Source organism: Petromyzon marinus, chromosome 6, assembly GCF_048934315.1.
Source record: "Petromyzon marinus isolate PM22_M1 ecotype Great Lakes invasive population chromosome 6, UKy_Petmar_22M1.pri1.0, whole genome shotgun sequence".
In the NCBI taxonomy this organism is placed as follows: domain Eukaryota; kingdom Metazoa; phylum Chordata; class Hyperoartia; order Petromyzontiformes; family Petromyzontidae; genus Petromyzon; species Petromyzon marinus.
The window spans coordinates 16,439,263-16,445,262 of NC_133672.1; positions in this window are offsets into that span (position 1 = coordinate 16,439,263).

The window sequence follows — 6,000 nt, forward strand, 5'->3', positions numbered from 1 at the left end:
TGACGACAATACGCTGACTACAATACGTTGACTACAATACTCTGACTACAATACATTGACTACAATACGTTGACTGCAATACGTTGACTACAATACGTTGACTACAATACGCTGACAACAATACGTTGACTACAATACGTTGACTACAATACGTTGACTACAATACGTTGACAACAATAATTTTACTATGATACTTTAACTGCAATACGTTGACTACAATGCTTTGACTACAATACGTTGACTATAATATGTTGACTACAATACGTTAACTACAATACGCTGACTACAATACATTGACTACAATTCTTTGACTGCAATAAGTTGACTACAATACGTTGACTATAATACGTTGACTATAATACGCTGACTACAATACGTTGAAGACAATATGTTGACTACAATACACGTGGCTTGTTCAGGCAAAATCATCACGGCGTCTCGCTGCCCTATAGCCACGTTCCCGATCCTCTCCGCCATGTGCCATCAACTCCCGTGCCTTCTGCTCAGTCACCACTGCAGTGACACCGCTAGAGCACTCCTGTCCGTATGTAATTAATTAAAGTGTTTTTTTGTTTCGTTAATTAACGACGCTTCAGCCCAGCGTTTAAGCAACTGGTGATACACAGCCTAGGTGTGTAGCTCCAAGACTGGTATACATTTGTTTTGTTTTGCCGAGTCTTAATTTAATTAGCTCCAATGTAATTTGCCCCCATTGAAAGAGCTCATGTAATTAACACTGCACACGGAGACGCAAGCGGTGCAAACCGCGGGAACCGAGGCCGCCTGGGGGGTGTTTTGTTCCTGGGTAGCAAGTGTTTTTTCCTAATTGCTTATGCCTCATAAGTACATAAAATGGCTATTATTCCCCACAAACTTTGCTTTTGTGACCAGGACAGTGATTTTTGGAAATTTACCTATTTTCCAGAATATTCCCGATAGATTCAGTGCTGAGTAAACTTGGAGTAACTTCTAGAACATTCTATAACGTTCAAGTAATATAAATAGTAGTATAAATACAGGGACCTTAAGCCCACCAGTTCAGTTTAGTTCCAGCTGCCTAAGTGGATACAGATCTGCATTTTTCTGGGATGGCATCAAGAGGCTGCAAGCATCCGGCAGGCACATTTTGCTTTGTCTGCAAAAAATGTATGAAGACAAGAGCGAGAAAGTACTCTGTGGAAGCATCTGCTAAGATGTGTGAGGCCTACAAGGCATATTCCGGCATGCCTGTTGGGGATCAAGACAAACCCTGGGCACCTCATTTTACCTGCTAGCAATGCAAAAAAACTCTGGAAGGTAAGATGGACAATTGTTGCTCGGAATTTTGCGTAATAAAATTTGTTACAATTTTAAAAATTGTAAAAGTTTTTCATTTTTAAATGTTTTACAATTTCCAATGTTATTGCAAAACTATATATACATGACAAATATTGTGAGAATCTCTTACACATTAGTCATGGGTGAAATAAATTTATTTTTGTAGGATGGTACAGAGGGTGAAAGAGAGCCATGAAGTTCGCTATCCCGAGAATTTGGCGGGAACCCACTGAACACTCAAGCAACTGTTACTTCTGTATTGTGGACCCTTCCAAACGTCGGCCTGACAAGATTGCACCTGCTATCACGTATCCGGTCCTTCCTTCATCCATTGCCCCGGTGCCACACTGCCATGAGCTCCCCGTATCCACTCTTCCGGAGAGAGAGCAGCCATCATTAGAAGAGAGCAGCAAGTCAGAGACCAAGGAAGACATTGTAGATCCAGATGACAATTTCAGAGGTGGAGCTGAGGAGAAAAACCCATACTACCCCAACCAAAAAGACCTCAACGACTTGATCAGAGATCTTGGTCTCACCAAGTCCAATGCCAAGCTTTTGACATCTAGGCTCAAGCAGTGAAACTTGTTGGATGAAAGTGTGCAAGTTGCAGATCAGAGGAAGTGTCACCAACCTTTTGCAACTTATTCACCCGTCAAGATGGGCTCTGCTTCTGCCACAATGTGACCAGTCTGTTCGAGGCAATCGGAATCGCCTGTAACCAGAATGAGTGGCGCCTCTTCATTGACAGCTCATCCAGGAGCCTCAAAGCTGTGCTGCTCCATAATGGTAACTAGTACCCGTCTCTTCCCCTGGCTCACTCGGTGCACCTCAAAGAGGATTACAACAGCATCAAGACCTTGCTGGACGCCTTGAAGTATGATGAGTATGGCTGGAAGGTCACCGGAGACTTCAAAATGGTGGCATTCCTGATAGATCTCCAAGACGGTTTTACCAAGTTTCCCTGCTATCTTTGCCTTTGGGACAGCAGGGACACCAAGGCGCACTACCATAGGCGGGCCTGGCCACAGCGGACCGAGTTCTCTGTGGGGAGGAACAACGTCAAGTGGTAGCCACTGGTGGACCCCCGGAAGGTGCTGATGCCACCACTGTACATCAAATTGGGCCTTATGGAACAATTTGTCAGAGCTGTAGATAAGGAGTCGGCAGCGTTCAAGTACCTTCAAGACTTCTTCCCTAAGCTGTCTCAGGCAAAGGTCAAAGCCGGGTTCTTCATCGGACCACAGATAATGAAGATCCTGGAGTGCAATGAATTTCCTAAGAAGCTCACTAGTAAGGAGAAAGCAGCTTGGAACAGCATTGTCGCAGTGGTTTGTGGCTTTCTGGGCAATGTCGAAAACTTATGTGGAGCCGGTTGAGACTGTGGTGAAGAACTATGGCACAATGGGCTGTAGGATGTCCCTCAAAGTCCATATCCTTGATGCTCATCTTGATAAATTCAAGGATAACATTGGAGCGTACTCGGAAGAGCAAGGCGAGTGCCTCCACCAGGACTTTGAACGCCACTACCAAGGACAGTATAATGAGAACATGATGGGTGATTTACAGTTTAATCGTAAATCTCGAAAAACTACTAACTTCTAAATCTTTTGTAGTCATTTTTGCATTACTTTAGGTAATTTTGAATCATGTTCTTTTTTTCGGACTTTATGTGAACTAAAAGACACAAATTTGCCTGTTTTCTCATTTAAAATAGGTAAATTTCGAAATATCACTGTCCTGGTCACAAAAGCAAAGTTTGTGGGGAATAATAGCCATTTTCTATACTTTTTAGGCATAAGCAACTACGAAATAACACTAACTACCCGGGAACAAATATTGTGTTACATAGTGTTTTTTTTAATTCTCCGTCAGGATTACATTCATGGTTGCATCGCTTGAGAGATGGCGACGGCTTGTGTGGGGGGGGGGGCTCCTTCATCCAGCAGTGGATTAATCATGGCAGATGGTGGTGTCCATTACTGTTTAGCACGAAGACAAAGATCACCCCGCCTCCCGTAAAGCCTTAAACTGTTGGGGCAAGTGTTGTTAGCGAAACGGCACACGAGGGGTGAGGGGGGGGGGGGTGGCCAGCACCACGCCCGGTCGCCTTTGTCTCCCCAGTGGCGATATTTACTGCACACCACACCAGGTACTCATTTGAGGCTGAGCCGACCTAGGAGAGGCCCAAGACCGGTTCAAATGATCGTCACCGGTGTTGGCCGTGAGCGGGAATCGAACTCGGGTGGCCAGCTTCGAAGCGCAGCGTGCTAACCGCTACACCACCGCTCCCAACGCTGTTTAACACAGAGATCGTGAAGGGCACCACGCAAAGTGATGATTCCGGGTGAGAGTTTGGGCCACTACCTGCGCCGCAAGTGAGATGCGTTGTTTGGTGAGTTGCGTTGTTTTGGTGAGTTGTGGTGTTTTGGAGAGTTGCGTTGTTTTGGTGAGTTGAGGTGTTTTGGTGAGTTGTGGTGTTTTGGAGAGTTGCGTTGTTTTGGTGAGTTGAGGTGTTTTGGTGAGTTGCGTTGTTTTGGTGAGGTGTGGTGTTTTGGAGAGTTGCGTTGTTTTGGTGAGTTGCGTTGTTTGGTGAGTTGCGTTGTTTTGGTGAGTTGTGGTGTTTTGGTGAGTTGCGTTGTTTTGGTGAATTGCGCTGTCTTGGTGAGTTGTGTTGTTTTGGAGAGTTGCGTTGTCTTGGTGAGTTGCGGTGTTTTGGTGAGTTGTGGTGTTTTGGTGAGTTGTGGTGTTTTGGTGAGTTGCGTTGTTTTGGTGAGTTGTGGTGTTTTGGTGAGTTGTGGTGTTTTGGTGAGTTGTGGTGTTTTGGTGAGTTGCGTTGTTTTGGCGAGTTGCGGTGTTTGGTGAGTTGCGTTGTTTTGGTGAGTTGTGGTGTTTTGGTGAGTTGCGTTGTTTTGGTGAGTTATGGTGTTTTGGTGAGTTGCGGTGTTTTGGTGAGTTATGGTGTTTTGGTGAGTTGTGGTGTATTGGTGAGTTACGGTGTTTTGGTGAGTTGTGGTGTTTCGGTGAGTTGCGTTGTTTTGGTGAGTTGCGTTGTTTGGTGAGTTGCGTTGCTTTGGTGAGTTGTGATGTTTGGTGAGTTGCGTTGTTTTGGTGAGTTGCGCTGTCTTAGTGAGTTGTGTTGTTTTGGTGAGTTGCGTTGTCTTGGTGAGTTGCGGTGTTTTGGTGAGTTGTGGTGTTTTGGTGAGTTGTGGTGTTTCGGTGAGTTGTGGTGTTTTGGTGAGTTGCATTGTTTTGGTGAGTTGTGGTGTTTGGTGAGTTGTGGTGTTTGGTGAGTTGTGGTGTTTGGTGAGTTGCGTTGTTTTGGTGAGTTGCATTGTTTTGGTGAGTTGTGGTGTTTTGGTGAGTTGCGTTGTTTTGGTGAGTTGCGCTGTCTTGGTGAGTTGTGGTGTTTTGGTGAGTTGCATTGTTTTGGTGAGTTGTGGTGTTTGGTGAGTTGCGTTGTTTTGGTGAGTTGCGTTGTTTTGGTGAGTTGTGGTGTTTTGGTGAGTTGTGGTGTTTTGGTGAGTTGCGTTGTTTTGGTGAGTTGCGCTGTCTTGGTGAGTTGCGTTGTTTTGGTGAGTTGTGGTGTTTTGGTGAGTTGCAGTGTTTTGGTGATTTACGGTGTTTTGGTGAGTTGTGGTGTTTCGGTAAGTTGCGTTGTCTTGGTGAGTTGCATTGTTTTGGTGAGTTGTGGTGTTTGGTGAGTTGCGTTGCTTTGGTGAGTTGCGTTGTTTTGGTGAGTTGTGGTGTTTTGGTGAGTTGTGGTGTTTGGTGAGTTGCGTTGTTTTGGTGAGTTGCGTTGTTTTGGTGAGTTGTGGTGTTTGGTGAGTTGCGTTGTTTTTGTGAGTTGCATTGTTTTGGTGAGTTGTGGTGTTTTGGTGAGTTGTGGTGTTTGGTGAGTTGCGTTGTTTTGGTGAGTTGCGTTGTTTTGGTGAGTTGTGGTGTTTTGGTGAGTTGTGGTGTTTTGGTGAGTTGTGGTGTTTTGGTGAGTTGTGGTGTTTTGGTGAGTTGCGGTGTTTTGGTGAGTTGCGTTGTTTTGGTGAGTTGTGGTGTTTTGGTGAGTTGCGTTGTTTTGGTGAGGTGTGGTGTTTGGTGAGTTGTGGTGTTTGGTGAGTTGTGGTGTTTGGTGAGTTGCGGTGTTTTGGTGAGTTCTGGTGTTTTGGTGAGTTGTGGTGTTTTGGTGAGTTGTGGTGTTTTGGTGAGTTGCGCTGTCTTGGTGAGTTGCATTGTTTTGGTGAGTTGTGGTGTTTTGGTAAGTTGCGGTGTTTTGGTGAGTTGCGGTGTTTTGGTGAGTTGTGGTGTTCCGGTGAGTTGCGTTGTTTTGGTGAGTTGCGTTGTTTTGGTGAGTTGTGGTGTTTGGTGAGTTGCGTTGTTTTGGTGAGTTGTGGTGTTTTGGTGAGTTGTGGTGTTTTGGTGAGTTGCATTGTTTTGGTGAGTTGTGGTGTTTTGGTGAGTTGTGGTGTTTTGGTGAGTTGCGTTGTTTTGGTGAGTTGCGTTGTTTTGGTGAGTTGCGTTGTTTTGGTGAGTTGTGGTGTTTTGGTGAGTTGCGTTGTTTTGGTGAGTTGTGGTGTGTTGGTGAGTTGTGGTGTTTTGGTGAGTTGTGGTGTTTGGTGAGTTGTGGTGTTTGGTGAGTTGTGGTGTTTGGTGAGTTGTGGTGTTTTGGTGAGTTGCGTTGTTTTGGTGAGT